We start from the raw sequence: 25756 nt of genomic DNA on the forward strand, positions 1-25756 counted from the left end.
GCAAGTTAAAGAGTGTCATTTTTTTTTTTTAGTGGTACACTTATTGCTGTAAAAAGTACATAACAGTTATTGATGTTACTTTTTCTCACAGCTGTTTAATTACAAGTGTGCCAGTTTTTATTTGTGGTACGTCAATTGTTGGGAAAAACCATTGCATAGGGGGCATTGTGCAACACTTGTGAACTTTCTATGATGCCAATCCTGTTGCTACTCCAACAAATTTTTGGATCGCTTGGAAAAAGCTATTGTTTCTTTCGATACCTTTGAGTGTGTTTAAACACAAGCATGTATCACATGACAAAAAATGGAGAATCTAGAGCATAAAAATGTCCTAGTGCAGAGAGCTTTTAGGCAAGCTGGTACTTACCACTTGGTACCATCTATGTACCCATAAGCAAAACATTTCTGTAATTTATACATTAATTTTGCCTTAAAACCAAAAATTCTAAAGTACATAGATATGCTTCTAGGTGACCTAACAGTGTTAGGCTATGTTCACATCAACGTTAGAAGCTCTGATCCCTGATTTTGTTATTTTTACGAGACTTTAGCAGATAAAGAACCCTGAAAAATAATGGACATCTAGCAGATCCCTGGAGGAAATGGGACCTATTAGAATCTGTCAGGAGCCCCATTATTTGCATCTGTAATAGAGCTCCCGAACATAGCCTTAGACAGGGCTTTTAGGTTTATTAGACAGTGTTATGCATGAGTTTTAGAGTTATTGGTTAAGGTCAGGTTTGGACTTAACTAGTTAGGCCTGAACCAAACTTGCCGAAGTTCAGTGAAACCTCTGAATCAAACTTTTGAAAAGTTAGTTAATCTTTTCTTAAAAGCACAGTGCACAATGCTTTTTAGACCCATGAAGTACACATATACATGTGGGAAATTACTTCACCTTTGTCATTAGTTGACTATGTTTTAGTCAATAAAGGGGTACTCCCGAGGAATATTTTTTTTTTTTTAAATCATCTGGTGCCAGAAACTTAAACAGATTTGTAAATTACTTCTATTAAAAATCTTAATATTTCCAGTACTTTTTAGGGTCTGTATACTACAGAGGAAATGTTTTTCTTTTTGGAACACAGAGCTCTCTGCTGACATCATGACCACAGTGCTCTCTGCTGACATCTCTGTCCATTTTATGAACTGTCCAGAGCAGCATATGTTTGCTATGGGGATTTTCTCCTATTCTGGGCAGTTCTTAAAATGGACAGATATGTCAGCAGAGAGCACTGTGGTCATGATGTCAGCAGAGAGCTCTGTGTTCCAAAAAGAAATCCATTTCCTCTGTAGTATTTAGCAGCTAATAAGTACTGGAAGGATTAAGATTTTTTTAACAGAAGTAATTTACAAATCATTTTAACTTTCTGGCACCAGTTGATTAAAAAAAAAAAAGTTTTCCACGGGAGTACCCCTTTAAAGTCTATGAAATATCACTAGTCTAAGTTGTCCTTAAACAAGTTTTTAAAAGTTTAAGGAAAAGTTTGACTATTATCTAGTACAAATATACTTTGTGAAAGGTGAGTATTAGCGGTCTAGCCTGGTTTAAGAATACATTTACACCTTTCTCTTTCATCTAACGTCTTAAGGAGAAGTAGGAATACAGACTAAATTAATAGTCAGGAAATTGGTGTGTTTTTTAGGTAGAAATAAGTAAACTACTGGCTGAAGGGAATTGGATTCAAATCTAGCTTTTGCCACTTTGATTAGTTTTGCTACATAGCTTAAGATACCTTAAGCACAACCAGACTGTTAAATAAAATTAAGGATTTACATGTGAATGGTAAAAAATGGCTGGAAGAGGAAAATGTACAAACATCACCTGGATTAATCAGGTAGATAAGCTTGCCTAAGACTTGCCTTGTCCTAGTAAAAAGACAGCCTGACAAAGGAATTCTTCAAATCCTTGTCTTCTTTGATTGACTGCTGGTCTAAGAAAGTTATAGCTTATTAATGTCATCTGCATTTATGTTGTACAAGCTGGACTGCATAGACAAGATCCCGAGAAGGGAGGGAAATGTTCTAAGTAATTCCAAGATTAATAGAAAAACTTTTGATGCAAAAGACATTTGAGAAGTGCTAGAGATTAGCAGGTGGGAGTCGGAGAGACCTGATAAACAGAATGTTACAGCAATCAGCCGAGGCACGGATGAACAGGGAATAGCTTAACATAAGTCAAAAATACCCACTGAATGCCAGAAAAGATCCTGAGAATGTATGCAGTACTATTCTTTTTATTTTAGAATAGACTGTCAGCTTCTTGCTAAATCATCAAAACACAAGGTTATGTTACAATTGACTACATGTTCACTTATTAGACGTTTGTAACCAGAAAAAAGTCCCTGGGGACATTGGAAATTGCATCAAATTGCATCCATGTCTGGATGCATTAAAATATTGCCTGATTTGTTTCAGGTTTCATGGTGCAGTTATTATTTAAGGCCTTTGTGGTACTGTTATGTTAATGTTGCTAGCAGGTTAACATCTTAATATTACTGCCTATTTTAGTTTTTTTTCTCCTTCTAAGAGCCAATGTGATTTCTCTGTTGATCCAAATGAGGGCTTGTTCTGTGCCAGAACAGTTGCAATGTTGGATGGTATCTTTTATTTTATCGTATAATGAATTGTACTATGGTATGCTTGAGTGAGGATGGCAAGAAGCTAGAAGTTGATAGAGTAAGGACAGTGTGTCTCAGGTCACTTGTAGATCAGAGGGGGGGCCCAGTGAGGGAGAAGATTGCCCACTGCTATGCTGAAACAGGATACAACCGGCAAGATAACTTCACATATGGTCATCTTGCCACTTGATAACCACAGAGATAAGGTAAGTGACTGTGTCCTTGTGAGAGCTAAACAGGCTAGGGGACCCACTCTAGGGCCGGGGCACACCTTTAAGAGAGCAATTTACAGAGAGCAATAAGCTCCTTAAAAAACACAAAATGACATAGAATACCTCCTTTCCTTCTCCCTACCCACCCCACCACCCCACCCGCCAGTAAGATAGAAAAGAAAAAAGAAAAACGTATTATGATCAAACACTCCAAGTTTTCTCCCATTGTTCCTGAGATTTTGCTGAACTATTTCTAAACTTTTCCATGTTTTTGAGTTGCTCTACTTCCTCTTCCCAAATTCCCAAGGTACTAGTTAGTGACAACCAATTGCTAAGGATTAACAGTTTACCTATAAACAACACCTTTGATAAAAATCTAGTTTTGAAGGAATTAGGTTGATCATGGCATCCCAGAAGAATAAATTTTGGATGAAATTGTGGACTATCCCGCATGCAATCTTCAATTTTTGCAAAAATACTAGACAAAAAATGTATTTCCCTGCAATTCAAAACATTTGGAAAAGATCTGCATTTTAAGTACCACATTTGGCACACTGTACTGTCTTATTATCCTTGAACTTACTTATCTCCTTTGGTGAATAATGTAATCTGTGAGCAGTCTTAAATTTAATTATCTTATGATTCTGATTAATAGGCACAACCTGTGGACTATTCAGAGCTTGTTCCCATTCTGCTTTATCTAACATACCTAAATCTTTTTCCCAGTTCTCTCTACTATTAAATTGACAAGTGTGTGCATATTCTCTAACCATTAATTTGTATAATAATTAATTTATATCATAATTTTTTTCCCTTGCAAAAAAAATTCCACATAAATATGATATGTTTTTAATTAAAACAAATCTTTATTTTGTGTAGAATTAAATGCATGTGAAACTTTTAACAACCTATATCCTTGAGAAGACTCTATTTGGTATTTGTCTTGAAGGATTTCAAAATTCGGCATCTCCCTCTTTTGGAAAAATTCATATACCGAAAGCATATCATGCTTCCTCCAGAACCCATAGTTCTCTATTTTATAGAATTCTTTAACCCCTTAGGTACTCAGCCCATTTTCACCTTAAGGACTCTTTTTTTCATGACATATTCAACTTTAACATTTAACATAGTGGTAAATTTTTGTCCTTACTTGCATGCTTTATTGGTGAAAAATCCAAAAATGTTATAAAAATTTGGAAAATTTAGCATTTTTCTAACTTTGAAGCTTTCTGCTTGTAAGGAAAATGGACATTCCAAATAATTACAATATGTCTAAATACAATATGTCTACTTTATGTTGGCATCATGTTTTACTTTTTTAAGACATTAGAGGGCTTTCAGGGACAAGTTAAGTATGAAGTGTATTTGAGGGCCTTTCTGTGAGAAATACCCCATAAAGGACCCGATTATAGAAACTGCACCCCTCAAAGTATTCAAATTGACATTCAGAAAGTTTGTTAACCCTTTAGGTGTTCTACAGTAATAGCAGCAAAGTGAAGGAGAAAATTCAAAATCTTCATTTTTTACACTCGCATGTTCTTGTATAGCCATTTTTTGAATTTTTACAAGGGGTAAAAGGAGAGAAATCCCCCCTAAAATTTGTAACACAATTTCTCTCGAGTAAGAAAATACCTTATATGTGGATGTAAAGTGTTCTGTGGGCGCAGTAGAGGGCTCGGAAGGGATGGAGCGACAATGGGAATTTAGAGAGTGTATTTTGCTGAAAAGGCTTTGGATGGGCATGTTGCATTTAGGAATCCCCTATGTATCAGAACAGCCAAAAAATCACATGGCATACTATTTTGGAAACTACACCCCTCAAGGAATGTAACAAGGGGTACAGTGAGCCTTAACACCCCACAAGTGTTTGACGACTTTTCATTAAAGTCAGATGTATAAATGAGATTTTTTTTTTTCACTAAAATGCTTGTTTTTCCCCAAATATTACATTTTTACAAGGGGGTAATAGGAGAAAATGCTCCCCAAAATGTGTAATACCATCTCTTCTTAGTATGGAAATACTCCATGTGTGAACGGCAAGTGCTCTGCTGGTGCACTACAATGCTCAGAAGAGGAGGAGTCACATTTGACTTTTGGAAAGCAAATTTTGATGAAATGGTTTTTGGGGGCATGTCACTTTTAGGAAGCTCCCTCCTATGGTGCCAGAACAGCAAAAAAATACACCACATGGCATACTATTTTGGAAACTACACCCCTCAAGGAACGTAAAAAGGCGTACAATGAGCCTTAACACCCCACAGGTGTTTAAAGACTTTTCGTTAAAGTCGGATGTGTAAATGAAAAAAATTATGTATGGAAATACCCCATATGTGCATATAAAGTGCTCTGTGGGTGAACTACAATGCTCAGAAGAGAAGAAGCGCCATTGAGCTTTTGGAGATAGAATTTGTTTGGAATGGAAGTCGGGGGCCATGTTAAACACCTGTGGGGTGTTAAGGCTCACTATACCCCTTGTTACGTTCAGTGAGGGGTGTAGTTTCTAAAATGGGGTAACACGTGGGAATACATTTTTTTGTGTAGTGCGCACTCACTCCTGAGCCATTTTGTGCACCCGCAGAGCATTTTATGTCCACATATGGGGTATTTCCGTACTCAGGAGAACTTGCATTACACATTTTGGAGGTCTTTTTTTTCCTTTTACCTTTTTGTGAAAATGAAAAGTATGGGGCAACACCAACATGTTAGTGTAAAAAAAATTTTTTTTACACTAACAGGCTGGTGTAGACCCCAACTTTTCCTTTTCATATGGGGTAAAAGGAGAAAAATCCCCCCCAAAATTTGTAATGCAATTTCTCCTGAGTACGGAAATACCTCATATGTGGCCCTAAACTGTTTCATTGAAATACTACAGGGCTCCAAAGTGAGAGAGCACCATGCGCATTTGAGGCCTAAATTAGGGATTTGCATAGGGGTGGACCCTATTCACACGGCAGAATTTCGTCAAGCGGAATTCCTCTTGAGGAATTCCTTCTCAAGTGAAAGCTTAATACACTTCTATGGGAGTCCAAACTCCCATTCACACTTCTGCAGAATTTCCGTTTGGATTCCGCAACAATTCAGCAACAATTCAGCACAAAATCCTTAAAAGCGGAAGGAGAATTGGGGCGGTGAGTGGAAATTTTACCGTGTGAATAGGGCTTTACAATTGACCCCGCTACTAAAAATATTCTACGCCAGTGATTCCCAAACAGGGTTCCTCCAGCTGTTGCTAAACTCCCAGGATGCCTGGACAGTCAGTGGCTGTCCGGCAATGCTGGGAGTTGTTATTTTGCAACAGCTGGAGGCTCCATTTTGGAAACACTGCCGTACAAGACATTTTTCATTTTTATTGGGAGGGAAGGGGGGACAGTGTAAGAGTATGTATATGTAGTGTTTTACCCTTTATTTTGTGTAGTGTAGTGTTTTAAGGGTACATTCGCATTCGAAGTTGGGCAACCCTCCAGCTGTTGCAAAACAACAACTCCCAGCATCTACTGATTGCCGAAGGGCATGCTGGGAGTTATAGTTATGCAACAACTGAAGGCACACAACTACAACTCCCAGCATGCCGAGACAGCCGTTTGCTGTTTGTGCATGCTAGGAGTTGTAGTTTTGCAAGATTTAGAGGGGTACAGTTTTGATCTCTAAGCTGTGGCCCTCCAGATGTTGCAAAACTACAAATCCCAGCATGCCCAGACAGCAATCTGCTGTGTGGGCATGCTGGGATTTGTAGTTTTGTAAGATCTAGAGGGCTACTGCACAGTGAGCTCCAGACTGTACCCCTCTAAATCTTGCAAAACTACAAATCCCAGCATGCCCAAACAGCAAACTGTATAGTGGTCTCCAAACTGTGGCTCTCCAGATGTTGCTTGGCAACATCGCCACTCCAGGGAGCCGCACCTCATCGCCGCTGCCCCACCAGGGGCCTCCCATCACCGATCGTCGCCGCTGGGAAGGGACCTCCACCACCGCCCCTTGCAAGACAGTTCCTCCGCTCTGCCCGGACTACCGTAGTGGGCAGATCGGGGGAACCGAACTTTAACCCCCCACTTGCCCCCCAATCTGTTATTGGTCGATCACTTCTGACCAACCAGTAGCAGGGATAGGAGGGGTGGCACCCCTGCCCCCTCACTCCTAGCCCTTCAGGGGGATCCTGCTTATTTTCCAGGTCTCCAGAGACCCTTATGACCCGGAATTGCCGCAGATCACCGTTCTGAATTGACTTGTGATTTGAGGCAACTGCCGACATGGGTGAGGTCTCAGGACCACCCCAGGTGTTGGCACGGGATGCCTGCTGAATGATTTCAGCAGGCATCTTGGTCCAGTCCCTGCCCGGCGAGCCTCGAGGACCGGAATTCCCACGGGCATACAGGTACGCCCTGGGTCCTTAAGGATCGGGGATGCAGAGCGTATGTATGAGCCCTGCACCCCAAAAGGTTAAAGTTTGAGTTATTCCATAAGTGAGTGTATTTCGTGCATCCCATGAACCTCATTTCTTTTTTTAATCTATGCCAAAGTGTTTCAATTTGATTTAGTATTGACAATTTTTTCCCAGCCCTTGTGACAACACCCGATTCCAATTTGTCAAATAGACTTTCACCCTTTTGACCAAATCTTTTTTTTTTTATTCCCAAAAAATAGCATTATTTTGCCTTAAGATTTGGGACACTTGTACTGTCCAGTAATAAAATTTAAAGTTCGGTATCACTAGTCTCCCTGTTTGTTATGGTAGTGACATATATTTTAATTCCATTTTTTCATTCATTTCCCCCAAATTAGTCTATTAATATAGTCTTAAATTATTTTCAGATAATACTGTGTCCTTGCACTGATTTCTATACCCAAATATTTTATCAAAAGGGGGTATTTTATAACTTTTACTAAGCTAAGAGAAATGCTGGGCTGACACTATTGCTACTGTATATACAAACCCAAAAATGTAATAAAACATGTAAAGGAACACGCCTGTAGAGCCCCTGAGGAGGTACCAGTGCCAGAGGTGCAAATCCTTAAATATCAAAGCAGTCCATAAAGGTAAGATAATAGAAAAATTGCATAGGATGCACTCACCATTTAAAAAGCTTCAATCTTTTTTCAACTTCTTTAACCCCTTAAAGACCAGGCCATTTTACACCTTAGGACCAGAGCGTTTTTTGCAATCCTGACACGGTCACTTTAAACATTAATAACTCTGGAATGCTTTTAGTTTTCATTCTGATTCCAAGATTGTTTTTTTTTCGTGACATATTCTACTTTAACATAGTGGTAAAATTTTGTGGTAACTTGCATCCTTTCATGGTGAAAAATCCCAAAATTTTATGAAAAAAATGAAAATTTAGCATTTTTCTAACTTTGAAGCTCTCTGCTTGTAAGGAAAATGGATATTCAAGATACATTTTTTTATGGATCACATATACAATATGTCTACTTTACGTTTGCATCATAAAATTGATGAGTTTTAACTTTTGGAAGACACCAGAGGGCTTCAAATTCAGCAGCAATTTTCAAATTTTTCACAAAATTTTCAAATTCACTTTTTTTCAGTGACCAGTTCAGTTTTGAAGTGGATTTGAAGGGTCTTCATATTAGAAATACCCAATAACTGACCCCATTATAAAAACTACACCCCCCAAAGTATGACATTCAGTAAGTGTTTTAACCCTTTAGGTGTTTCACAGGAAAACCAGCAAAATGAAGATGAAAATTCAAAATCTTCATTTTTTACACTCGCATTTTCTTGTAGACCCAATTTTTTTATTTTTTCAAGGGGTAAAAGGAGAAAATTTTTACTTGTGTTTGTAGCCCAATTTTTCTCGAGTAAGCACATACCTCATATGTCTATGTAAAGGCTTTGGCGGGCTCAGTAGAGGACTCAGAAGGGAAGGAGCGACAAGGGGATTTTGGAGAGAACATTTTTCTGAAATGGTTTTTGGGGGGCATGTCACTTTTAGGAAGCCCCTAGGGTGCCAGAACAGCAAAAAAAAAACACATGGCATACCATTTTGGAAACTAGACCCCTCAGAGAACGTAACAAGGAATTAAGTGAGCCTTAATACCCCACAGGTGTTTCATGAATTTTGCAAATGTAAAAAAAAAAAAAAAAAAAAATGCTTGTTTTCCCAAAAATTTTACATTTTTACAAAGGGTTGAAGCAGAAAATATCAGTGCTCTGCTGGCGCACTACAGGTCTCAGAAGAGGAGTAGTCACATTTGGCTTTTTGGAAGCAAATTTTGCTCTGGGGGCATGCCGCATTTAGGAAGCCCCTATGGTGCCAGGACAGCAAAAAAAAACACATGGCATTATATTTTGATATTTTGAAAACTAGACCCCTTGGGGAACGTAACAAGGGGTAAAGTGAACCTTAATACCCCACAGGGGTTTCACGACTTTTGCATATTTAAAAAAAATAAATTACCTAAAATGCTTGTTTTCCCCCAAAATTTTCATTTTTACAAAGGGTTAAAGCAGAAAATACCCCCCAAAATTGGAAGCCCAATTTCTCCCGATTCAGAAAACACCCCATGTGGGGGTGAAAAATGCTCTGCTGGCGCACTACAGGTCTCAGAAGAGGAGTAGTCACATTTGGCTTTTTGAAAGCAAATTTTGCTCTGGGGGCATGCCGCATTTAGGAAGCCCCTATGGTGCCAGGGCAGGAAAAAAAACCACATGGCATTATATTTTGAAAACTAGACTCCTTTGGGAACGTAACAAGGGGTAAAGTGAACCTTAATACCCCACAGGGGTTTCACGACTTTTGCATATGTAAAAAAATATATATATATTTTACCGAAAATGCTTGGTTTCCCCAAAATTTTTCATTTTTACAAAGGGTTAAAGCAGAAAATACTCCCCAAAATTTGGAGCCCAATTTCTCCCGATTCAGAAAACACCCCATAGGGGGGGGTGAAAAGTGCTCTGCTGGCGCACTACAGGTCTCAGAAGAGGAGTAGTCACATTTGGCTTTTTGGAAGCAAATTTTGCTCTGGGGGCATGCCGCATTTAGGAAGCCCCAGGACAGCAAAAAAAAAAAAACATATGGCATTATATTTTGGAAACTAGACCCCTTGGGGAACGTAACAAGGGGTAAAGTGAACCTTAATACCCCACAGGGGTTTCACGACTTTTGCATATGTAAAAAAAAAATTCACTAAATTGTGGGTTTCCCCACAAATTTCACATTTTTGCAAGGCTTAATAGTAGAAAAGACCCCCCAAAATGTGTAACCCCATCTCTTCTGAGTATGGAGGTACCCCATAAGTGGACGTCAAATGCACTACAGTCGAACTACAATGCTCATAAGAGAAGGAGTCACATTTGCAAACTTTGCTGAAATGGGGGGGACATGTCGCATTTAGGAAGCCCCTATGGTGCCAGGACAGTAAAATACCCCCACATGGCATACCATTTTGGAAACTAGACCCCTTGAGGAATGTAACAAGGGGTAAAGTAAGCCTTAATACCCCACAGGGGTTTCACAACTTTTGCCTATGTAAAAAAAAAAAAATCATTTTCACTAAAATGTGTGTTTCCCCCCAAATTTAACATTTTTACAAGGGTTAATAGCTGAAAAGACACCGCACAATTTGTAAATACATTTCTTTGGAGTAAGGACATACCTGATTTTTTGATGTTTTAGGCTTGGCGGGTGCACAGCAGGTCTTGCTTGAGTGAGAGCGCAGTCAGCTTGATATGGAGCCAGGATGGGGGACCCCCCCTCAAGGAGCGTTAATGGGGGAGCACTGAGCCCTAAAATAGGGGAACACCATGGGGGAAACGGGACATAACTGGGGTAGACAGGTGGGGTACAGAGGCCCGTAAATATGGGGTACAGTGGGCCAGAAAACTATAAATCATAAAATAATAAAACAGGATATGTTCCCAGAATGATGACCCAGAGCATAGTCAAAACAAAAAAAAAATATGCCTGCCCCAAACCCTATGCTCTGAGTCATCATTCTGGAAATGTGATGTGTGTGGCCGTCCCTAACCTGTTGCCTCAAATGCACACCCGCTCAGGTGGAGAGAGAGCGCTGCGCATTTGAGGCAACATAAAAAAGTCCCCGATGATAGTAACTCAGTGACCTATGACCCATTTCTGAAAAAACACCCCCAGAGGTCTTATCAGGTTTTTTTTTTTTAAGGATTTTTTTTTGCCAATTTAGTGGTTTATGGGGGTTATATTTTGGAATGTACTCTGGACTTGGTACATTGGTCAAATTATGGAAAATTGAAATAAAAAGGGAAAATTTAGGGCTGCATGGAAGTGTGATACTCCCTGAAGCAGCCTATGCAGAGGCCCAGATTATCTGGGCAAGTGTCACATTGGTACCTGGTGTCCCTCCGAATTCCCCTCCTGTAACACACTCTGCATCTTTTCTGGGATCGTCCCTTCTTTCCAGTGGGGGGGGGGGTGGTATCTCAGAATACAATCGGGCTTGAGGACCGGTCCCACGGTACCTCGCACAGGGACAGGGGTGCTGCCATTCCCATGAATAGTGGTGAGTATAAGGACATCCCTCTTATCCTTATACTTCACCAACAACAGGTTATCATGGGTCATGGCACAGGACTCACCCTTGGGGATAGGCATCTGGACCAAATTTAGAGGGAGGCCTCTCTGGTTTTTCCGCACGGTCCCACAAGCGGACGTGGATCTGGCGGAAAGGGATGTGAAGAGAGGGATGCTGGTATAAAAGTTGTCCACGTACACGTGGTAACCCTTATCCAGCAATGGGTACATAAGGTCCCAAACGATTTTCCCGCTAACACCCAGAGTGGGGGAACAATCTGGGGGTTCAATATGAGTACTCTTGCAAAGTTTATAGAGCTTAACGCCATACCGCGCCCGCTTCGAGGGAATGTACTGGCGGAAGATGAGTCTTCCCTTAAAACTGATGAGAGACTGATCTACTGAGAGGTCCCTGAGTGGTACGTAGGCCTCCAAAAATTTGGCCCCAAAGTGATCGATGACCGGCCTCTCTTTGTAAAGCCGGTCATGGGCGGGATCACCTCGGGGCGGACATGCCGCATTATCTGCATAATGTAGGCATTTCCGAATCGCCTCGTACCGCCTCCGTGTCATCGCCATACTGTAAAGCGGGGTCTGGTAGAGGATGTCCCCGCTCCAGTAATGACGAGTATTTGGTCTTTTGTCCAGGCCCAAATGCAGCGTGAGGCCCCAAAATGTCCTCATTTCTGCTGCATCAATGGCGCGCCATTCATTGGGCCTGGCTAAAAGCGAATCTGGGTGGTGGGCAATGAACTGCTGGGCATACAAGTTCGTTTGCTCCACCATGTGATTGACGAGGCTGTCACTGAAAAAAAACTTTAAAAAGTCCAGATCAGTGAAGCCAGCCATGTCAATCCGGATTCCTGAGTCGCCAACAAACTCAGGAATCCGTGGCTGAAAACCCTCTGGGGGGCTCCAGACAAGGTTACCGAAAGCCGGTGCACTTGTCTGGGGGGCCGGACTCCTATTACGAACGGCATTGCCACTCGTACTAGTGTCGGCCACTTTTGGTCAATAACAAAAGTTAATCTAAATACTGTTATATACCCTTTGTTGGTAATGACAGAGGTCAAACATTTTCTGTAAGTCTTCACAAGGTTTTCACACATTGTTGCTGGTATTTTGGCCCATTCCTCCATGCAGATCTCCTATAGAGCAGTGATGTTTTGCGGCTGTCGTTGGACTTTCAACTTCCTCCAAAGGTTTTCTATAGGGTTGAGATCTGGAGAATGGCTAGGCCACTCCAGGACCTTGAAAAGCTTCTTACGAAGCCACTCCTTCATTGCCTGGGCGGTGTGTTTGGGATCATTGTCATGCTGAAAGACCCAGCCACGTTTCATCTTCAATGCCCTTGCTAATGGAAGGAGGTTTTTCACTCAAAATCTCACGATACATTGCCCCATTCTTTCCTTTACATGGGCCAGTCGTCCTTGTCCCTTTGCTGAAAGATAGCCCCAAAGCATGATGTTTCCACTCCCATGCTTCACAGTAGGTATGGTGTTCTTTGGATGCAACTCAGCATTCTTTCCGTTCCAAACACTCAAAGTTGAGTTTTTACCAAAAAGTTCTACTTTGGTTTCATCTGACCATATGACATTCTCTCAATCTTCTTCTGAATCATCCAAATGCTCTCTAGCAAACTTCAGATGGGCCCAGACATGTACTGGCTTAAGCAGGAGTGTAGTGTGTCACTGATGATAGCCTTTGTTACTTTGGTCCCAGCTCTCTGCATGTCATTCACTAGGTCCCCAATGTGGTTCTGGGATTTTTCCTCACTGTTCTTGTGATCATTTTGATACCATGGGGTGATATCTTGCATAGAGCCCTAGATCGAGGGAGATTATCAGTGGTCTTGTATGTCTTCCATTTTCTAATAATTGCTCCCACTGTTGATTTCTTCACACCAAGCTGCTTGCCTATTGCAGATTCAGTCTTCCCAGCCTGGTGCAGGTCTACAATTTTGTTTCTAGTGTCCTTCGACAGCTCTTTGGTGTTGGCCATAGTGGAGTTTGGAGTGTGACTGTTTGAGGTTGTGGACAGTTGTCTTTTATACTGATAACAAGTTCAAACAGGTGCCATTAACCCCTTAAGGACCGAGGTCATTTTGGCCTTAAGGACCAGAGCATTTTTTGCACATCTAACGACTGTCACTTTAAGCATTAATAACTCTGGTATGCTTTTACTTATGAATTTGATTCTGAGACAGTTTTTTTCATGACATATTCTACTTTATCATAGTGGTAAACTTTTGTCGATACTTGCATAATTTCTTGGTTAAAAAAAATCTTAAATTTCAGGAAAAATGTGAAAATTTAGCATTTTTCTAACTTTGAAGCTCTCTGCTGGTGAGCAAAATAGACATACCATATAAATTATATATTGATTAACATATACAAAATGTCTACTTTATGTTTGCATTATAAAATTGAATTTTTTTTTTACTTTTGGAAGACATCAGAGGGCTTCAAATTTCAGCAGCAATTTTCCAGTTTTTCACAAAATGTTCAAAATCTGAATTTTTTTAGGGACCAGTTCAGTTTTGAAGGGGATTTGAGGGGAATTCATATTACAAATACCCCATAAATGACACCATTATAAAAACTGCACCTCTCAAAGTATACAAAAGGATATTTAGAATGTTTGTTAACTGTTTAGGTGTCTCACAGGAATAGCAGCAAAGTGAAGGAGAAAATCTCAATTTTTTACACTATCATATCCTTGTAGACCCAGAGTAAAAGGAGAAAATTTCCCTCAAAATGTGTAAGCCAATTTCTCTTGAGTAAGGAAATACCTTATATGTGAACGTAAAGTGCTTTGTTGGTGCACTAGAGGGCTCAGAAGCGAAGGAGTGACAATGGGATTTTGGAGAGTAATTTTACTGATATGGTTTTTAGGGGGCATATCGCATGTAGGAAGTCTCTATGGTTCCATAACAGCAAAAAAACACATGGCATACTATTTTGGAATCTACACCCCTCAAGAACGTAAGAAGGGGTACAGTGAGCCTTAACACCCCATAGGTGTTAAACGACTTTTCATTAAATTCAGATGTGTAAATGAAAACATTTTCTTCACTAAAATGCATTAATAGGGGGAAAATGCCCTCCCAAAATTTGTAACCCCATTTCTTCTGAGTATGGAAATACCCCATATGTGGATGAAGTGCTCTGCTTGCGCACTACAATGCTAAGAAGAGGAGGAGCCACATTTGGCTTTTTGAAAGCAAATTTTGCTGAAATGGTTTTTGGGGACATGTCACATTTAGGAAGCCAATGTGGTGCCTTAACAGCAAAAGGAAACTACACCCCTCAAGGCACGTAACAAGGGGTACAGTGAGCCTTAATACCCCACAGGTGTTTTTTTTTTCACTAAAATGCTGTTTTTATACTCCAAATTTACAATTTTTATGAGATGTTATAGGAGAAAATGCCCCCCAAAATTTGTAACCCCATTTCTTCTGAGTATGGAAATACCCCATGTGTGGATGTAAAGTGCTTTGCGGGCAAACTACAATGTTCAGAAGAAAATAAGCTTTTGGAGAGAGAATTAGTTTGGAATGGAAGTTGGGGGCCATGTGCGTTTACAAAGACCCCCGTGGTGCCAAAACAGTGGACAGATCTTTGGAACTGTGGGCTGTGCAAATTAAAAATTACATTTTTCATTTTCACGGACCGCTGTTCCAAAAATCTGTCGGACACATGTGGGGTGTAAATGCACACTGCACCCCTTATTACATTCTGTGAGGAGTGTAGTTCCAAAATGGGGTAACCGTTCTGGCACCATGGTGGCTTTGTAAACGCACATGGCCTTCAATTCCAGCCAAATTCTCTCTCCAATGGTGCTCCTTCTCCTCTGAGCCCTGTAGTGCGCTAGCAGAGCATTTTACATCCACATATGGGGTATTTATATACTCAGAAGAAATGGTGTTACAAATTTTGGGGGGCTTTTTTCCTATTACCCCTTGTGAAAAGTAAATATTTTCAACAAAAATTCTTCAAACACCTGTGGGGTATTGAGGCTCACTATACCCCTTATTACGTTCCGTGAGGGGTGTAGTTTCCAAAATGGGGTCACATGTGGGTGTTTTAAATTTTTAGCATTTATGTCAGAATCGCTGTAACGATCAGCCACCCCTGTGCATATCACCTCAAATGTACATGGCGATCTCACTCCTGAGCCTTGTGCACCTGCAGAGCATTTTGCAGCCACATATGGGGTATTTCCATACTAAGGAGAAATTGTGTCACAAATTTTGGGGGGCTTTTTTTTCCTTTTTACCTTTTGTGAAAATAAAAAGTATGGGGCAACACCAGCAATTTAATGTAAAAAAAAATAAAAAATTACTATAACATGCCTGAGTAGGGCCCAACTTTACCTTTTCATAAGGGGTAAAAGGAGAAAAAGCCCCCTAAAATTTGATAGGCAATTTCTCCCAAGTACGGAAACACCCCATATGTGACCCTAAACTGTTGCCTTGAAATACGACAGGGCTCCGAAGTGAGAGAGCACCATGCGCATTTGAGGCCTAAATTAGGGATTTGCATATGGGTGAACATAGTGGTATTCTATGCCAGTGATTCCTAGACAGGGTGCCTACAGCTGTTGCAAAACTCCCAGCATGCCTGGACAGTCAATGGTTTTGCAACAGCTGTAGGCTCTGTTTTGGAAACAGTGCCATGCCTGATGTTTTTCATTTTTATTGGGGGAGGGGGGGGGTGGACTGTGTAGGGGTCTAGGGCCAATCTTTCTGTAAACAAAGATAAAGGAAGGTAAACAAAAGCTAGTACTACATGACTACCTTCCAATATGCCATAAAGAAACACATAGCATCCTCTATTATCAATTAGATGAAAAAGCAGTGGAAAATGTATTTGGTTTTGTATTGTGATGGAAACACCAGGAGAAAATTTTGTACCAAAGAAGTGGAAATCAGCTCTTCCCCATTTATTCTTGATAATAAATACTGTATCCTCCATTAAATGTGTTTCTACCAGCATATAATAAAGGGGAGGTGTCTATTCAAACAGTCAAACTGCACATCGCTTATTTCTATTATTTAACCCTCTCACATTCCATACTATTACATGGGTCATAGCTTAAGGGAAGACAAAAAATCCCTCTTACCGGCACAAATGTCTGGTAACACACAAGATTGTTCTCCATAGCACCTTAGTAAGCCTATCCGGTAAAACTCCCCATCACCTCCTCCCCCCACCCCGTCTCCTAAAAAAATAAATAAAAAATAATTAAGTAATAGCACAAATATTAGGCTCAGAGTCCCCTTTCCTCCAGCCATGCCGTTACTTCAGATGGAGCCCAAAAAAGAGAATGGAGTCATTGTATATTACCCTGAGTTTTAAGGGGAAGATCAGAGAATTTAATTCTAGGATCATGTAGTCTCTTATTTACCACTCTAAAAGTCTCTTTTGAGAAGTCAGAAAATATTATACATGAATCCATTTTTACTCTTTCTGGCCCACCTCAAAACCTGATCTCTATCTTTTGAGCAGAAGAATATTGCCAGTATTGTTCTGGCCGGTGTACCTGCCACTGGGCCTTTGAAAGGAATATATTTGGAATTTGAAAGGAATATGTGTTCTTTCAATTCCCAAAAAATTTGACACATGATCTGTCCCCATATTTTGTCTTATCAACTCTTCTAAAAAAAAAGCACTAAGGTTGGTATTTCTCGCATCCTCTTGAAAACCCCGAAAATGGACATTGTTTCTCCTAGCTCTATGCTCCATATTCTGGATTTACATTGGATTTGACAATTCTCTTGCAAAGATTTTTCTACAGATTTGCAGAATGAGGTAATCCTCAGTCCACTATACTTTTTCTCTCCCCTTCACTTTTTTCTCCCCTTCACTTTTCTTATTTTCACTAAGTCTACTCTGATCAGAGAAATGTCCACGAAAACACCGCCCATTTGTTTAGTAAGATCACTCAAGGATTTAGAATTGTTCTGGATTTCGGTGAGTATTTCCTCTAGTACTGTCAGAGATGTTACTGACGAGCTTGCCTGGATGGGTCCTTCTGAGCCCTCCACTCCTTCTGCATCAAGAATAGACTAGCCGAATCCTACTGCATATTCAAAGACCATTTTGGGGGATTTATCCTTAGAACCTCTCCCTCTGGTAGTTGTAAATGTAGCGGGGGATTTGAAAAACTTGTCCATATTTCCAGTTTGTATTTTTTCTATAGGTGGGCTTCTGCCTCCCAACCTCCTTTGGTTAGCCTTTGGGGCCATTAATTAAATGGGTCTAGCCCTGATAAAAAAAGAAACTGGATTAAAATGTTTAAAATGTTGCTTACTTACTGTGCACCAAGCGATTAGACAGTGGAGAGGGGGTGACTAAAACCTTCCAGGCCTGTCAAGGGTGTATGCGTTTCTTTCTTCATTCATGGCACAATCGAGTGACAAGGCTTAAAATAGGAAAAATACATAGCAAATTATTGTCTTTATCCCTTTCCATAGCTCTTGCTGCACTGTAGTTACATTTTGTTATAAAAGCAGGAGCAGTGAAGAAGTGTGAAGAGTACAGTAAGAATACATATTAATTTGGATGTCTCTTGCAGCAACCATTTGTGAAAAAAGGATAATAAATAGTATGTATAGCAAAAAAATTGAAGAGCATCTTGCTCCTTATCCTAACCAGTCCAGCAACATTTCTTCACTTGGGTAAAAGTTTCCAGACACCCTGCCACAGTATAGTCTGACATGCATACATAATAAATATTTTCTGTGGAATTTCAAGCATTTTATAGAGTCTTATCTGCATACCCTTCTGCATATTTACTGCTGTTTTACTCCACTGCTCCTCCATCAGAGTTCCCTGGTACATAGACAAAGGATAAGATTCACCATCTCTGGATGCTGCTCGGCACACTGTATGGGGATCCCGTAGCAGAGCCCTTACCCCTTCTGCGTGGTGTTTAGACTGGCGGCATCAGTCCTTTCTCCCCCTGTTGTGATGAATAGCCATCATTTTGGCTGCCAAAATGTAAGGGGGAATCTCCTTGAGGGCTCGAACACCCCACAAACATTTCCAAATGGATCTTCCTACAATGAGAGTCCATGCAGAATACACCTTTATTACAATTCCTCATATAGACCAACTTAAGGGGAAATTCCATTGGTGTCAGAAAGTTAAACATATTCATAAATTACTTCTATTTAAAAATCTTAAGCCTTCCAATACTTATCAGCGGCTGTATGCTCCACAGGAAGTTACATAGTTACATAGTTAGTACGGTTGAAAAAAGACATACGTCCATCAAGTTCAACCAGGGAATTGAAGGGTAGGGGTGTGGCGCGATATTGGGGAAGGGATGGGATTTTGTATTTCTTCATAAGCATTAATTTTATTTTGTTCCAGGAATGTATCTAACCCTGTTTTAAATTTTCCTGCTGTGACCAGTTCCTGAGGTAGACTGTTCCATAAGTTCACTGTTCTTATGGTAAAGAAGGCGTCTCACCCCTTGAGACTAGACCTTTTCTTCTCCAGACAGAGGGAGTGCCCCCTCGTCCTTTGGGGGGGGTTTAACCTGGAACAGTTTTTCTCCATATTTTTTTGTATGGGCCATTAATATACTTATATACATTTATCCTATCCGTCTCTTCTCAAGACTAAACAATTATAACTCCTTTAATCGCTCCTCATAACTAAGATGTTCCATGCCCCATATTAGTTTAGTCGCGCGTCTCTGCACCCTTTCTAGCTCCACAGTGTCCCTTTTATGTACTGGTGCCCAAAACTGAACAGCATATTCCAGGTGAGGCTGTACCAATGCTTTATCAAGGGGGAGTATTATGTCCCTGTCCCTCGAGTCCATGCCTCTTTTTATACATGACAATATCCTGCCAGCCTTGGAAGCAGCAGCCTGACATTGCATGCTATTCTGTAGTCTATGATCTACAAGTACACCCAGATCCTTCTCTACCAGTGACTCTGCCAGTTTAATCCCCCCCTAAGACATACGACGCATGCATGTTATTAGTACCCAGATGCATAACTTTACATTTATATAATTGATAAATAAATTAAACAACAGCGGGCCCAGTACTGAACCTTGGGGTACACCACTAATAACCGGGGACCAATCAGAGTACAAATCATTGACCACCACTCTCTGGGTACGATCCATGAGCCAGTGTTCAATCCAGTTACAAACTAAAGTTTTCAAACCTAAAGACCTTAACTTACCTGTCAGACGTCTATGAGGGACAGTATCAAACACTTTAGCAAAATCCAGAAACACTATATCCACAGCCATTCCACTGTCAAGGCTTCTACTCACTTCTTCATAAAAGCAAATTAGATTGGTTTGACAACTTCTATCCTTAGTAAACCCATGCTGGCTATCACTTATAATACAATTATCCCCTATGTATTCCTGTATGTAATCCCTTATAAGTCCTTCAAACAATTTACCCACAATGCACGTTAGACTTACCGGTCTATTGTTTCCTGGGGAAGACCTAGAGCCCTTTTTGAAGAATGGCACCACATTCGCCTTGCGCCAGTCCCTTGGCACAATACCAGACACCAGTGAATCTCTAAATATCATGAACAGGGGTACAGATATTACTGAACTTAGTTCTCTAAGAACTCTTGAGTGCAATCCATCTGGCCCTGGAGATTTGCTTGCATTTACTTTACTTAACTTACCTTGTACCATCTCTACATTAAGCCAGTTCAGTACATTACATGATGTGTTACCAGCTTAACCAGTGTGTAACCAGTTTAACTTTCTGGCACCAGTTGATTTGAAAACAGTTGTTTTCCACAGGAGTACCACTTTAAAGGTGTCAATACACTTCGTTACTATCAAGACTTTTGTGCAGTCACTTATGCTGCACAAAAAGTATTGACTCAATTATTAGGGGGACAGACAGGGCAATCTGTCACAAAGACCGGGATCGCCGAACAGTGTGTTGTCTGCCTGGCGCATGAGTTCGGCACATCGCGGATCGGGTTGACAGGTTGTTGGGCGGGGCTGGAGAGGACCCAGCAGTCATGGTACATATTGGCACCAATGACAAAGTAAGAGGTAGGTGGAGTGTCCTTAAAAATGATTTCAGGGACTTAGGCCGCAAGCTTAAGGCAAGGACCTCCAAGGTAGTCTTTTCTGAAATACTACCAGTACCACGAGCCGCACCAGAGAGGCAGCGGGAGATCAGGGAGGTAAACAAGTGGCTCAGAAGCTGGTGTAGGAAGGAAGGGTTTGGGTTCATGGAGAACTGGGCTGACTTCGCTGTCGGTTACCGGCTCTACCGTAGGGACGGGCTGCACCTCAATGGGGAGGGTGCAGCTTTTCTTGGGGAGAAGATGACTAGAAGGGTGGAGGAGTGTTTAAACTAGGGACTTGGGGGGAGGGAACCTACAGCAAAGAGGGGGAAGATAGTGTAGATAGAGAGGTGGGAATTATAAATGTACCTGGGGGTGGAGCGGAGGGAGGGGTTAGAATAGTTAATAGGAATAAGCTTCATAGGAAAATAAAACTTACACCCTTGAATCCCATTAACCCCAATAACATAAAGGATGGAAATGTAAAGTGTATGTTCACAAATGCCAGAAGCCTAGTAAATAAAATGGGGGAGCTTGAGGCCTTGATACTGGAGGAACATATTGATATAGTTGGGGTCACTGAGACATGGCTGGACTCCTCGCATGACTGGGCTGTCAAGCTGCAGGGGTTTACATTGTTTCGCAAGGATAGAATGAACAGAAAAGGTGGTGGAGTCTGTCTGTATGTAAGAAGTTGTATGAAAGTCAGTGTGAACGATGCCATAGTGTGTGATGATTCTGAGGATGTGGAATCATTGTGGGTAGAATTATAAAAGGAGGGAAATACTGAAAAATAGTATTTGGTGTAATCTACAGACCCCCTAATATCACTGAAGAGATAGAAGTTCGGCTTCATAAACAAATAGAGAGGGCCGCCCGGGCAGGTACAGTGGTAATAATGGGAGATTTTAACTATCCAGATATAGATTGGGGTCCGGGGTTGGCTAAAACTACAAAGGGGCGACAATTCCTAAATTTATTGCAGGATAATTTTATGGGCCAGTTTGTGGAGGACCCAACAAGAAGTGATGCCTTGTTGGATCTGATTATTTCCAACAACGCAGAGCTGGTTGGTAATGTAACTGTGCGGGAAAACCTTGGTAATAGCGACCACAATATAGTTACTTTTGACTTAAAATGTAGAAAACAAAGACAGGCGGGGAAGGCAAAAACATATAACTTTAAAAAGGCAAATTTCCCTGGGCTGAGGGCTGCACTACAGGACATAGACTGGGGGGAGGTGTTGTCAAATACTGATACAGAAGGTAAATGGGACATCTTTAAATCAACTCTAAATAACTATACAGCTAAATATATACCAAAGGGGAACAAATATAAACGATTAAAACTAAATCCTACATGGCTGACACATGATGTTAAAAGAGCAATAAACAACAAAAAAATTGCCTTCAAAAAATACAAATCTGATGGGTCAGCTATAACATTTAAACAGTAGATATATAAATGCAAAAAAACCTAGGACAGAGCATGTAGGGCCCCTTAATAATGATAATGGGGAGGTTGTCACAGGCGATCAAGAGAAGGCGGAGCTACTGAATGGGTTCTTTAGTTCTGTATACACTATGGAAGAAGGAGCTGACATTGGCCAGGTCAGTGCTGGTAACACATCATGTAATGTACTGAACTGGCTTAATGTAGAGATGGTACAAGGTAAGTTAAGTGATATAAATGTAAGCAAATCCCCAGGACCGGATGGACTACACCCAAGAGTTCTTAGAGAGGTAAGTTCAGTAATATCTGTACCCCTGTTCATGATATTTAGAGATTCTCTGGTGTCTGGTATTGTGCCAAGGGACTGGCGCAAGGCGAATGTGGTGCCAATCTTCCAAAAGGGCTCTAGGTCTTCCCCAGGAAACTATAGACCGGTAAGTCTAACGTGCATTGTGGGTAAATTGTTTGAAGGACTTATAAGGGATTACATACAGGAATACATAGGGGATAATTGTATTATAAGTGATAGCCAGCATGGGTTTACTAAGGATAGAAGTTGTCAAACCAATCTAATTTGCTTTTATGAAGAGGTGAGTAGAAGCCTTGACAGAGGAATGGCTGTGGATATAGTGTTTCTGGATTTTGCTAAAGCGTTTGATACTGTCCCTCATAGACGTCTGACAGGTAAGTTAAGGTCTTTGGGTTTGGAAATTTTAGTTTGTAATTGGATTGAACACTGGCTCATGCATCGTACCCAGAGAGTGGTGGTCAATGATTCGTACTCTGATTGGTCCCCGGTTATTAGTGGTGTACCCCAAGGTTCAGTACTGGGACCGCTGTTGTTTAATTTATTTATCAATGATATAGAGGATGGTATTAACAGCTCTGTTTCTATCTTTGCAGATGACACCAAGCTTTGTAGCACAGTACAGTCTATAGAGGATGTGCATAAGTTACAAGATGACTTGGATAGACTAAGTGTCTGGGCATCCACTTGGCAAATGAGGTTCAATGTGGATAAATGTAAAGTTATGCATCTGGGTACTAATAACCTGCATGCATCGTATGTCTTAGGGGGATTAAACTGTCAGAGTCACTGGTAGAGAAGGATCTGGGTGTACTTGTAGATCCCAGACTACAGAATAGCATGCAATGTCAGGCTGCTGCTTCCAAAGCCGGCAGGATATTGTCATGTATCAAAAGAGGCATGGACTCAAGGGACAGGGACATAATACTCCCCCTTTATAAATCATTGGTACGGCCTCACCTGGAATATGCTGTTCAGTTTTGGGCACCTGTCCATAAAAGGGACACTGCGGAGTTGGAAAGGGTGCAGAGACGCGCGACTAAACTAATATGGGGCATGGAACATCTTAGCTATGAGGAGCGATTAAAGGAGTTACAATTGTTAAGTCTTGAGAAGAGACGTTTAAGGGGGGATATGATAAACGTATATAAGTATATTAATGGCCCATACAAAAAATATGGAGAAAAACTGTTCCAGGTTAAACCTCCCCAAAGGACGAGGGGGCACTCCCTCCGTCTGGAGAAGAAAAAATTTAGTCTCAAGGGGCGACACGCCTTCTTTACCGTGAGGACTGTGAATTTATGGAACGGTCTACCTCAGGAACTGGTCACAGCTGGAACAATTTACAGCTTTAAAACAGGATTAGATACATTCCTGGAACAAAATAACATTAATGCTTATGAAGAAATATAAAATCTCATCCCTTCCCAATATCGCGCCACACCCCTACCGCTTAATTCCCTGGTTGAACTTGATGGACATATGTCTTTTTTCGACCGTACTAACTATGTAACTATGTAACACTGATAAATGTATGGTAATGCACATAGAGGGAGATTTGTCAAAACCTGTGTGGAGGAAGGGTTGCCCTGTTGCCCGGGGCAGCCAGTAAGATTGCTTCTTTCATTTTGCGCAGGCCTTGTGGGAAGTGGGGGAGGCGGTCTGATTGGTTGCTATGGGCAGCTGCACTGCTTTTCATCTACACAGGTTTTGATAAATTTCCCCCATAGGGAGGAAAAATCCGGGCTGGGATTATATATTAAATGGGAGAACACATGGCATGGAAGAGGACTTAGGGGTCTTAGTTAACAGTAAATTTAGCTGTAGTGATCAGTGTCAGGCAGCTGCTGCCAAGGCAAATAAAATCATGGGGTGCATCAATAGGGGCATAGATGCCAACAACAAGAAAATAATTCTACCGCTGTACGAATCCCTAGTCAGACCACACATGGAATACTGTGTACAGTACTGAGCACCAGTGTACAAGAAAGATATAGTGGATCTGGAGAGGGGTCAAAGATGGGTAAACAGAGTCATGCTGGGTTCACACCACGTTTTTGCAATACAGTTCCCGTATACGTTTTCTATGTGAAAACCGTATGGAACAGTATTGGAAAAAGGTATGCATTGACTCTCCATTGAAAACCGTATGCCAAAAGATGCATCAGGTTGTGTCCGTTTTTCATCCTGTACGGTTTTGTCAGTTTTTTTTCCTGTACCCAAAACCGTAGTCTACCACGGTTTTGGGTCCGGTTGAAAAACTGTATTAAACCGTATACTTTTTTTAAAACATGGGAGTCAATGGGAACCGTACAGAACTGTATGTGCATACAGTTCCAACCGGTTTACACCATACGGTTTTTGACTTTGCACAGTTTGTTTTCTTGGAATTTTAATCAAACAAGTAAAACTTTATTCAAAATGGAGTGAAAAGTTAAAAACGTATACTTTTTTTCTTAAAAAAACGGATGCAACCGGATGTCATTTTTCAAACCGTATACGGTTTTTAACTGTATACGGGTTAAAATTTGTACACACGTTTCAATACAGTTTAGTCTTGTTTTGAGGAATCCGTTTTTCCTCAAAAACCTGATACAGGAAATGTATTGCAAAAACGTGGTGTGAACCCAGCCTAATACGGGGAATGGGAGGACTACAGTATCTAGAAAGATTATCAGAATTAGGATTATTTAGTTTAGAAATAAGAAGGCTTAGGGGCGACCAAATAACTATGCATAAATATATCAGGGGACCGTACAGAGATCTCTCCCATGATCTATTTATACCCAGGACTGTATCCATAACAAGGGGGCATCCTCTACTTCTTGAGGAAAGAAAGTTTCTACAACATCACAGACGGGGGTTCTTTGCTGTAAGAGCAGTGAGACTATGGAATTCTCTCCCGGAGGAGGTGGTCATGGAGAACTCTGTAAGACTTCAAAAGGGGCTGGATGCATTTTTGGAGAACAACAACATTGCTGGTTATCTATACTAGATTTATAGGGAAAGAACGTTGATCCATGGATTTAATCTGAGTGCCATATTTGGAGTTTTTTTTTCCTTCCTCTGGATTAACTCAGTAGGGACTCATTAGGGATATAGGTTGAACTTGATGGACTCTGGTCTTTTTTCAACCTTATGAACTATGTTACTATGTTATGTCTCCCCTCTAACGTACTTTTCTAAGTTTTCACTATTTATAAAAAATTATGACGTATAAAAAAATGAGGGAGAAAAAGAGAAAATGAGAGATGGTGCTAATAGTGCTGTTATCCGAGATATAGATGGGATGTAGGGAACAGTGGGGTGTGGGATCTGCTCACCTTGTAGTGTTGCGCTAGCAGGCACAACACTGTTGATCGCTTTTGGGATTTTTAATCAAATGTCTGGAAGCAGCTCGCTATCATTACCGTTATGGACCTGATGAAGAAGGGGGATCCCTTTGAAATGCGTTGTCTGCTGTATCCATTTGTTATTTCATTTGTGTCAAATAAAAACCACTCAAAAGAAAGCCGTAATCCTGTCATCCCTGGGTTAGCGCTACAAACCTGAATTCGGATTTTACAGAAAAAGGGCATCCCTG

At 40.8% G+C, this 25756-nt stretch overlaps 1 protein-coding gene across 9 annotated transcripts in view; it reads left to right on the forward strand.

The window, feature by feature from the left end:
• The window catches only part of RYR3 (ryanodine receptor 3), a 991818-nt gene that overhangs the window by 519403 nt on the left and 446659 nt on the right, over positions 1 to 25756 (forward strand). The gene's annotated exons all lie outside the window — the stretch shown is intronic.

The sequence above is a fragment of the Hyla sarda genome, chromosome 11, assembly GCF_029499605.1.
Source record: "Hyla sarda isolate aHylSar1 chromosome 11, aHylSar1.hap1, whole genome shotgun sequence".
NCBI classification, from domain to species: Eukaryota; Metazoa; Chordata; class Amphibia; order Anura; family Hylidae; genus Hyla; species Hyla sarda.